The sequence below is a fragment of the Phoxinus phoxinus genome, assembly GCF_949152265.1.
Source record: "Phoxinus phoxinus genome assembly, chromosome: 5".
In the NCBI taxonomy this organism is placed as follows: Eukaryota; Metazoa; Chordata; class Actinopteri; order Cypriniformes; family Leuciscidae; genus Phoxinus; species Phoxinus phoxinus.
The window spans coordinates 27,884,668-27,896,471 of record NC_136880.1 but is presented as its reverse complement, the minus strand read 5'-3'; positions in this window follow the sequence as shown (position 1 = coordinate 27,896,471).

The window sequence follows — 11,804 nt, the reverse complement described above, 5'->3', positions numbered from 1 at the left end:
CTAGAATATTAGATTCCTTTACTGAATCAACACTGAATAATGACACCATTATCTTCTGTGGAGCTGCTTTATATTTGAATTGAGTTCACTATAAAATGAACCTTGCAACACTGACACTGTATTTGAACTACATTGAATCAACTAAATTGAGCTGAGCTGAATAATGCCACTATTGTCTTTTTATAGCTGCTTCACAGCTGAAATTGCATTTGTTTCATAATCAATTGAAGAAGTTTGCAACATTTAATACTGTTTATTTGTTTATGCCTGTTAGCTGCTTTGAAACATGTATTGTAATGTGTTAAATAAATAAATGTGGCTTGACTACATCCTTTGGAGACGGACATACGTGTGGATTGCTTGTGGAAAATAACAATGATGAATCATAAAAGAAACCAGTGCTTGTGAAAATATAGGCCTACTGCAAAACTAACGATTTTCCTGTAAAATTCCACAGAATTGTTATTGTTTAATACAATAAACTGGCTACTTTAGAGGATATTTTGGTAACCGAATAGCCTGTTTGGTCTATTGGTTCTCTTCCAGTGCTTTTCCATTGTAAGTTAAAGAGCTGAAGCACATTTCAAATAATAGGACTGAGAGTTGTTGGCGTGTGCTGCACTTGTGCCGCAGCTATTGTCATTTGATTAAACATCATCTACTAAAAATAAGTACAAAATGAATGACAATAAGGCTTTACAAGCAAACAACGCAGAACACAATTGTAAACAAATGCAAAGTGCTCTTGGTTGGTTTAACAGCTTAACAGCATCTATCCTGTTAGAAGCAGAACACATTTCGATCTCTCACCCAGACACGTCCCTGAAATGTGCCGAAGCATTACATTTGTACTCAAACTCACTGTTTGATATGTCTCTCCATTGCTAGCTTTCTCATTTTCCACTTTGTCTGCAAGTGAAAATAATGCTGAAATTAAGATTTCTCCGGTACCCCTCATTATCTGCACCAGACACCGGTATCTCAATCGCTTCCTACAGCTGTACCTCTGCTTATTTTATTCATACCAACACAACGCTTTAGGCTAAGGTTGAAAGTAACTAACATCAGCAGGAATGGACAAGCTTCATTTTCATATAGCTTCCTGTACCGGTTCCAGGGTTTGTTTGTTGTTTTGCCCCCCTTGTGTATCCGTTTCCTCCTGACTGGCACTGTTACCCTGGGGCCTGTCTGTTTGTGATATTAAAATATCTAGGGAAAGGGGGATGCTGCCATCAAGAGGTGTGATAGCATCTCCGTGGAGGAATTAAATATTTAAGCTGCGTAGCTGTTCTGCACTGCTGTGAGACCGAAGCGCTTTTGCAAACTGCACAGTTTTATGCAAAGAATGTGCTACGTTTGTGCTAATGCAAACTGAACGAAATGTGTGGGCTAATAAAATGTATATCACAGTTGTTAGTCATCTATAAATATCACACAGTCAGTATCTTTCAGACTGAACTTTACTGTAATGTCACAATGACAAACTTTAATTCATTTTAAAATAATGAAATCAGGTTGTCATGATATGTCGATGTGTGGTCGACATATGGGCAGGTCGGGGAAATGTTTTAAAAAAAGATTGTTTTATGTCTTTTATGCATCTTTTGAAAAATAAACATAATGTCTCAAATGTCTAAGATTGTATTACAGCAAATTAAATTAAATTATTAAATGAAATATATAATCATAGTGAATATTACTATAGATATTTACTTTAAAGAAAAATACAAGTGTGTACGTTAATATTAAAAATATAAATATTGTTTAACACTCATTTCACAGTGTCCACACAATGTTCAAATGAAATATGCCACTGAACAGCTGTATATTGCTATGTCTCTAAAGAATCTTTTTATGCTGCTTTCTTGAATTAAATTCTTTTTTTAGATCTAGTAATAATTAATAAATGATTCATTAATAAATAATTAAATTAAGGTAACATCAACGTACATATCCATGTCAAAAGCAGATTAAGACATTACTCACAATGAAAAGTATGACTAAATGAGTGACAGTAAATAAGTGTTTGAGACCTTTACAGGCCATGCCACGTTTAAATAAGACATGCAGAGGAAGTGTGCTTGGGTCACAACTGCTGAAACTGCCATTAGATCAGGTGGTTACAGACAGACAGGAAAACATGTCGATCACCACTGAGGGACTCCTGCCAGACATTTACCCCCTGGGTTTAATAGGCACAGTGATGCATTGCCATCCACGAATGCAAAAATCAGGTAGTGAGTAAATAATTACAAGTCATATGTGATTATTTTGGCTGTATTTAATGGACTGTTTGTGTATGCAAACCTCAAGATTTTTTTTATATATTCAATAGCTGGCCTAGAATTGATTTACCTAATATGATATAGTGGACTAAGCAAATAGCACAAATGAGAACAGACACTGCATCTATGCTTGAGAGATGACGAAAAGGGGAGACATTTAGACTTAAATCAATATGTTTTCTTGTTGGAAAATTTAGGAAATGCATTTGCATCAAAAGGTATGCAAAAATATCATCAGCACCCACAATGAATATATTTTGGAGCTGAACGAGTAGCTCAGCTGCACATCTGAGGTGCCACAGTGGGTCTATGAGGCCATAGGCGTCCAGCCCGTTGAAATGGGGTTTATTTTCTTTCTGCTTAGCTTAACCCCACTGGTTCCCTGTGGTCTACACTCACAGTTCTGCTGCATTTGCTCTTTCTTTGATTATCAGGAAGAAAGCAGTATATATTGTGCCAAACTTCCCTGAAGCAAAGCGAAATTTGGCTTCTTCCACACAGACCAGCTTTGACTGTGCCCCCAGTGTCCCCTTATAAAGGGTTCCCTTGTTATCCAAGACTTTGATGAGACTAAATTTAAAGGTTGAAAACAGGCCAAAAAAAAAAAGAACAATGTTTCGTCAAGCGTATAGGTAGACCTGACAAATTGAGCACTTTCATTACATTCCTTTGTGGAACAAGCATGAGTGAATGCAGAACAGGTTATGACTGTTCTCGTTGGCTTTATAATATGAAACACACTACAATAGATATCTTTTACAAGGTTTCTTTTATGAAATGATGTGTAAGTTTGAACATTTCTGTAGTGCAGTCACGGTCGGCTTATAAAATATTACTTGTGGGATTGAGATGGAATAGTTCCAAACAGGGGCGTAGCACCAAATTCTGGGCCCTGTATACTCACAATGTCAGTGGGCCCCCTACACATGCCATTGTACGATGCGGGTTAGCAAAAATGAAAATTCAATTTTGAATACATTTTTTTATTATTATTTGAATATAAACAAGTATAAATAGTGTTTAAATCCATAATCAAATCAGATTATAGTAATGACTGGTTCTTTCGCTGTAAAATGACTTGTGTGTTGTGTTTTTACTTTTCGAGTATTAATGTGTAAGGTAGAGTTGAGTAGTTATTCAAACAAAGAGAAATACTTTCCAATTAACTTCATGATTATTTTTTTGCGCAGGTTTTTATAGCTAAAAACCGGAATAAACTGCTCCTACTAGGGGGGTTGGGGGGCATGCCCCCCCGAGAAAATTTAGATTTACCTGAGCTCAACATGTGAATTTTAAGGTGTTTTGAAGGCCAAAAAAAATGGACAACAGGAGCTTTAAAAGCATGTCAGTGGGCAGTATGTAGTATTTTATCAGATAACAGATTCTAAAACATGAGAATCAGTTTAAATGTCGCAATGAATTATCCACACTATAAAATGGAAATGCAGAATGTTTATGCTTATTGTTGACTATACACAATCACATATTCGAAACGGGAATGGCCTTAAATAAGAAATGATTCAAGGATTATTTTGCATAAGCTAGATGTTACATTTCAAGCAAACGCCAATGCAATAATTCTGTGTCCAGAGGCATATGAGCAATTAGTATGCGCATCAAATATCAATTTCATCTACTTTTTCTTTCCTAAATGAATCAATATTTGTGGACTAATCTGTTCATTTAATCAATGGTTCAATTGCTCACTCATAAAGACAGTCACTTGTCGCCGCCTTCTGGCTTAATGATGCAAGTTGCGCAAACACGAACAAGCGGAGTGATACAAACAGGGAAAAGGTCTGGCATCAATTGGTGTTATCAATATATTTTGAAATGAATAATGACATCCATTGGAGGGCCCAATTAATTCGAATTAGGTTACAAAAAAAAAAAAAAAGGATTTTTTTTTTTTTTTTGATGGGATTTCAAAGGGCCCTCTACCTAGACGGGGCCCTGGGTAGTCAGGTCCACTTTTCCCCCCACTACCACGCCCCTGGTTCCAAACCACCCAGTGGGTTTCCCTGTGATAATGAATTATCACATCTGTAGAACAATAGGATTTTTGTGCTTCAGGCTAATTTAAATGAAAATCGCAATGACAACAGGAGGAAATGAAGTCAACGAGTCCAGTAGAGGGCAGTGTTGCTTGAAATGCTGACAGACAATCAGGAGTTTTGATCAATTTTTGGTGGCCACGTTATAAAAACATTAAAAAAAACATTAATAGATTAGGCGAACAGGTAGTTTGTGGTTGTATATAACATTGTCAGTTGTAGCGTGAACACGTTATACTAATGTTAGATGAAACAAAGCACTGGAGAAGACGGATATGACACAAACATGTCCAAATCTAATGTCCAAACGTCATAAAACGCATAAAAAATATTAATATATTACTTGTGAGAAGCACTTCATCAGAATTTTCTTGAATCATTTCTGTTTATTTCTAGATACCGCCTATATCTTGACCTAATTATACTCAAGTCAACTTAATACAAAATAAATAATTTCCGGTTATATTAAGAATGCATAAAGCATGCATTTACATCAGTTTTAATATACAGACTGGACTGGAATGATGCACTCAGTCTCTATGTTGTCTTAAACTCTAAGAGGAACAGATCAGCAGAAGATAGCCTACACTCATTTTGTATCTACAACTGATTTTTACTGGCGTTCCTGTTGGTTGTGTGCCATGCTTTGATGCCTTGACTGCTTCACCTCCATTAGATCAAAACAAAGCTACTATTTTACTCACCCACTGTCCACAATGGTTTATGTGTGAACGTGAGAAAAAAAAGGTGAAATCAAATACCTCCTCCAAACAGAAAAAAGGTCAGAGATGACGTGGAGAGTGAGGATTAGCGCGTCTCCTGACCGTATCATTAAGCAGTCAAATTCTATAAGCAGCACCTCTCGCTGTTTACCCTTGGCGAAAGAAACCCCAGCACCCATATAAACACCACGACTTGGATGAAATCATGTCATCGCATGTGTACACACTGCACAGTGCACTTATGTAAGTACTGCACAGTCAGCATTCACTCACAGGGCATACTATTTGAAGACAGAGCAACACATCCACAGCAAAAAGTTTGTTTACTGAAATGGTTAGTAAATCTTCTGCTGTAGAATAATTGATAGTGTGGTTTGAAATGCTTCCTTGCATACAAAATCTATGTTTTTCCCGTGGTTTAGGACCTCACTAATTCAATGAGAAACCTGTGTGCCAGTGATTTTATAAAGTTTGACTTTAGGATAGTTTAGGATATTGTGGATGTCTGTTTCTGCTGCAGAGTAAAAGAAAAAAAGGTTATTGTGATAAGTTTAAAAAGAGAAAGAATGTCACATTGTGGATATAAATAATAATAAATAATACTTTTGATATAAAGCCATAATTAAATGAGATATAAAGTCTTAATTGTTAATTAAAAAACAGAATTGTGAGAAAAACATTACATTGTGAGTTATAAAGTCACAGTTGTAATATGTAAATGAGTATTGTGAGAAATTTATACTCATGTTGTTGGATATAAAGTCACAATTGTGAGATAAAGTCATAATTGTGATATAATCACAATTTATGATATATAAAGTCATAATTGTGAGATATAAATTCATAATTATATGATATAAAGTCACAATTGCGAGATATAAAGTCATAATTGTGAGATATAAAGTCGCAATTATTGGATTTACATTCATAATTGTGAGATATAAAGTCACAATTGTGAGACAAAGTCATACTATGAGATATAAAGTCATAATTGTAAGATATGGCATCACATTATGATATATAAAGTTGTGAGAGATAAAGTCACATTTGTGAGTAGTCATATTGTTGGATATAATGTCATAATTGTTAGATAGATATATATATATAAAGTCATAATTTTGAGATTTAAGCTAAAATTACATTGTAAAGTCAGAGTCACAAGAAACAAAGTTGAGATTTAATTCATTTAAAGCAGCAGATTATCCATGTTTGTATTGCTGATAAATGTAAGACTATTGATGAATAAAGCAACATATAATCAGTGCCTGAATTAATTCAGGACATTCTCATCAAAATGACCCACTGAGGCATCCAACCCAAACAAACCACTCTCTTTCGGTTGGCTTCACACAAGCTGACAAAAACGAACCCTCTGTCGTGATTTCAAAAGATGGTGTGTGCTCCTAATGAAGCAAAATATACAATTTAATGAAATTCATAAATATTAAGATCAAAATATAGGCTCGGTTGTGTGCTCAGGTCAGCGACAGGAGGGCACCAAGTGCTCGTGCCAAACGTTAGCATGCCTATTTTAGCCATGGCGGAAAATTTTCCTCAGGTTCTTCGAGGACATACAGTGGGGGTACAGGGAGTGGGCAGAAAGCTCTTTGCTTTACTACTGCTGTGTGAACATAGGGAAAACTTGCACAACCACATGGCACAACCTCAGTGTGTGTGGGATCTTGACAAATACATCTTAGAACACAGCCAATATCGCAACTGGGAGGGGGGAACGCAAAAGATTTAGGGTAGTGAGAAACGGGAGGGTTGGCATTAGATGAGTGTGTGGGTGAAAAGAAAAAACACACACACAAACCTCTAAGGTGAATAATATTTCAGCATATCAGCAAATGGTGTGAAAGATTTTCAGAATAATTCCCTCTTTGTGTATTAAAACTATATGTAATCAAAATGACCCACACTTTCCACCCATCAGAAAGGGCATCAACATCTGCAACCAACATTTTGGAATCATAACGTTTCTCATATCAAGTTACAACAGTTTTCCTGTAATTCTGTCCCATGCAAGCCCATGCACAATGTCTTATTTTCAGAAATACACTTACATGTATAGAATGAAAACATCTGGAACCAGATATGACACTTCTGTGGGTTAGGAGCTGGATATTTATGTATATAAGCACTGTTAAAAATATTCCATTATTATTATACAAACCAGCAATGCAAAGAAAAGCACCCTCATCACCAAGTCCCTCCTGTAAGTATGTTAGAATAATACTCATTAAAATCTGCTGTGGTGGTGAGCTCGCACACGGCCTCTGCAAGCTCTTATGAGAAGGTACTCATTGTCGACCGCATACACATCATATACGTCCACTCAACAGAGTGGCTTCGGAGGAATTCATATGAATGTGTGAGGCATTTCTAGAAACGGGCTTACAATGAGCAGTGTGGATATCAAAAATGGATTGGTCACAAATAGACATCCTCACTATTCAATGCTGTGGTCATTTCTCTCTGGACCACTGGCTCTCGACTGGTGGGTCACAGGTTTGTTCTGAAAGGACTGTGGGTAGCAGGGAAAATCCAACGCTAAATATGTATAATGAAATGCAACTATGCATATAATAATGCATAGTTAAGATAGGAAAATGGCCGTCAAATCTAAAGGCTATATGATGGGCAGCAAGGGCAGGTTGCGTGACATGTCCTCATCTTTGAAAACTATAAACAAAATGACACAAGGTAACAGAATATTTGACCCAGGCTTGGATAAATGTGGTTTGTGAAACCCACAATGTGTTTTCCGCTGTGATTTATTGGCTGCTGAGAGCATGAAACCATTGAAATTACATTTTGTGCAATAAACAGTTTTGGTAGCCTACTGTTCGGTTGTCAGCAGATGCCCACTCTCCTAAAATATAAAGGAATTATATATTTTTTTAAATGTATAATAAAGACACATTTAACTGATTTTATAAATATTGTTTGATATTATAAAGACAACATGTTAATTCTAAAACTATTATACATAATATTTTTTAGTGCTTTTTACAAAAGCCAATATATTTCATAATGTTAAAAATAAGGCTGTCAATAGAATAAAATAATCTTGAAATAATCTCATGATTTATGTCTAATATTCCGAATTAATTTAATAAAACTGTTTATAAAAAAAAAAGTACATTACATATTTAACCTTTAAATGCGTCTTTAATGACCCGGGAGGGACGTCATTCACCACCCTCCTCCTCAATTTTTTAACGTTAGACATTAACTTTCTTAGTATTCTTCAATCAATTAATTATAAACAATATAACAAAAAAATGTTTTTAATTATTGCTGCACAACAATAATTGAATCTTTGATGACTGGATAAGTGCCAATCACCTTTATTCCACAATGTGGGAATGTCTGATACACAATGATGAAGTGACGGTTCACTCATTTACCGCAGGCAGAAAACAAAGAATAGGAAATATCATCGGAAAAACTTGAAATGGTCACGTGATGAATCTAGGGCCGTACCATGATGGTAGTTGAACAAATTCAGGATTACAGGATTAGTTTCGAATTGACAAAACCAAACCAATCCAACCAGGCCTTGTTGGTACCATGATGCTGATCATCAACTTTCTCTGTCAACTCAGGCTTTGATCCTGAGTTTAGGAGTTTAGGTGTGACCTACAGTCTATGGGTGTGACATCAGTAGCGAACAGCCAATCACATGCTGAGAAAGAATGAAACTGTGGCGAGAGAAGCAGCGCAATTTACTTCTCTTTTTTGCAGAATATTACGAGATTGAAAAATATTAAGACAAATTTACACAGCAAAAAGAAAATAGCTGTCTATGAAATAGGACAACTAAAAGAAAAAGTCAAGTAAAAGTTGTAAAGTTAGTTTAATACAGTTGGTATAAAGAGAATTGAACATTAAGCTCACGTCACTTTATAGCTTTATCTATTGATTCTAAAGCGTATTTATAGTAGGCAACCTTTATATATTTATTAATTTAAACTGTGCGTAATAATAATTGATATGCTTAAATTGTACATGTGTGATCGATTAAGGGTATAATAATTACATAGCCTATAAATAAAATCTTAATCATACAATTTTTTTATTCAAAATTAGCATTAGTAAAAGCCAGACAATTTTGTCTTTAAAAATAATTTGCTATGTAGTGACGTTTAATTTGGAGTAGAAACATCAGACGTGTCACTTTGGTCACAGCTGATTGGTCCATGTTCGGTTTGCAACCTCTTACCTGCCCCGCACCAGGTTAGCCGTGTTATATATATCCGGGTCACTAAAGACCCGAATATGTAATAGCCTAATAATACGGAACATTCATGCATCTAAGGTAAATATTCATCAATTTAATTAACGTGACTATCAAATGTCACAAATAAAGAAAGTACTGCATTACACATGTAATTAATATTTTAAGTTGGTGAATTTGGCAGTCCTAAAAATACATTTTGTTTAAAAAAAAAATCTCAAATTTTCCGTAGACCCCCTAGCACCCCAGTGTGGCCCCCAGGCCCATTTGAAAACCCCTGATCTAGACCGTAATCATAAATATAATTTAGTTAAGGGTCTTTCTCAGTCTAATAAATGTTTAGGATAAATCATATTTCTTAAGTTCATGGCAATGAACCACATTATGATAAAACATGATGTTTGGTGCCATACTGATCATTATTCATTTTGACCGCAATATGAACCACAAAGATTTTTCATTACAGTTTATATGCATCCAGCCAATAGTCTGTTGGGTGCAAATCTAAAATATAAAGTCACACTGTTTTCAGACCTTGGATCTAATCCAAGAACACATGAGCATGTGAAACCTGTGTAGCTTCACACTCACTGCCCACGTTCAAAGGTCCACAACATATCTTGAGGATATATAGGCATGTTTGCTGGGGTTGACACTTGGGAGACTTAGATTGTCAATGTGAAAAAAAAATGTAGAAAAAAAACCTCCACAATCCCATTGTGTTTTTGTATTTGCAGCACTGTGTGTGCAGAATCAGTTCTCTGATGGGAGTGCCATCCTCTGTGTCTTGAGTACAGACATGTCCTTATCCCGTTCCAGCTCCAGCTTCTGCCACACTGGCCTGTGAATTTTGACAGAGCTCTGATGCATGCCTCTTCTCTCTGGATACCATCATACAGATCTGCCCTGGTTTCTCCACAACACAGCTTCCATCTCCAGGTAACTGTCAACAGACTGGTGACTATTGTTTAGAAAGCTTGCTTCAAAGTGTGGCTTGACAAAAGATGGATAACTATGCAATGTGTAACTTCTATAGCAAATTGTTTTGCAAAAGCTGATAAATATAAGCAAGATGTATGCTATAGTTTTAACATTTGTGACTTCACAAAGATTCTTGACTGCGGATCTTGTTTTTTATATTTTCTGTTACAAATGCTTTTGTAGATATTCAGTCATCATGACTTTATTCTATCATCAGAAGTCTCCAATAACAGGAGGATTACTACTGAGATGAAAAGAGTAGTTTTGCTGGTCATGTGATTTCAACATGGTGTCCTCCATGAGGTGACCTGCAAAATAAAACAGCTTTTTAAGGTTACTTTTATGACTGAAGTCTAATTCTCTTAATTAATGTACATCATTTTTCACAACACACACTATTGGGGTCAGTAAGATTTTAAAATGTTTTTTAAAGAAATATCTTATGTTCACCAAGACTGCATTTATTTGATAAAAAATACAGTAAAAATAGTAATATTGTAAAATTTATTATTACAATTTAAAATAAAGTTGTTGTTGTTGTTGTTGTTTTTCTGTATTTTAAAATGTAATTTATTCATGTTATGGTAAAGCTGAATTTTTTAACATCCATTACTCCAAGTCTTCAGTGTCACATGATCCTTTAGAACTCATTCCAATTTGTTGATTTGGTGCTCAAGAAACATTTCTTCTTATTATCAATGTTGAAAATAGTTGTGCTGCTTTATATATATATATATATATATATATATATAAATCTTGATAAAAAAAATCTAGGATTCTTTGATGAAAAGAAAGTTCAAAAGAACAGCATATATTTGAAACAGTCATCTTTTATAATATTATAGATGTCTTTACTGTCACTTTTAATCAGTTTAATACTTCCTTGCTGAATAAAAGCATTCATTTCCTAAAAGAAAATATTTTGGGGATTTTTTTCCCAAACTTTTGAAATGGTAGTGTTCTCCTCATTTCTTCCTGAGTAGAACTTTTTAATAAGGAGAAATGTAATGAGTGCACCTCTATTTGAACAAGGCAGGAACATACTTGTGATTTTGTGATAAAATAGGGTTCTAAGCCTGGAGGCAATGATCTCGAGAGAGAGCCTGAGAGGGCAGACAGGAAATGAGAGAGGTCAAGGTGAGTGACAGAGAGCCTGCTACTAGCACTCAACCACATCTGTGCCTGACATGGAGGAAATGCACTCCAGGAAGTGAGATTAAAACCATCACACACACCAGCATACACACAATGTCCTTCTTTGTCTGTGGTGCCGGTGCACTGCCAGCAGAAGTTGAGTATTTTCACATGAAGCACGTTGGGTTTTCATTCTTCAAGGTGCAGAGGCTCCGTCTGTGCTTTTCAGAGTCTTGAATTTGAAGTAACCTCACAGCTGTGTTTAGCCAACAATCACAGCAATTCAAATACATAATACATCAAAACTAAAGATTGTGATGGGACCATTGTGAAATATTTCAATGTACTTTCTCCGCAATAAGATAAACTTTAAAAAGTTCAGAGT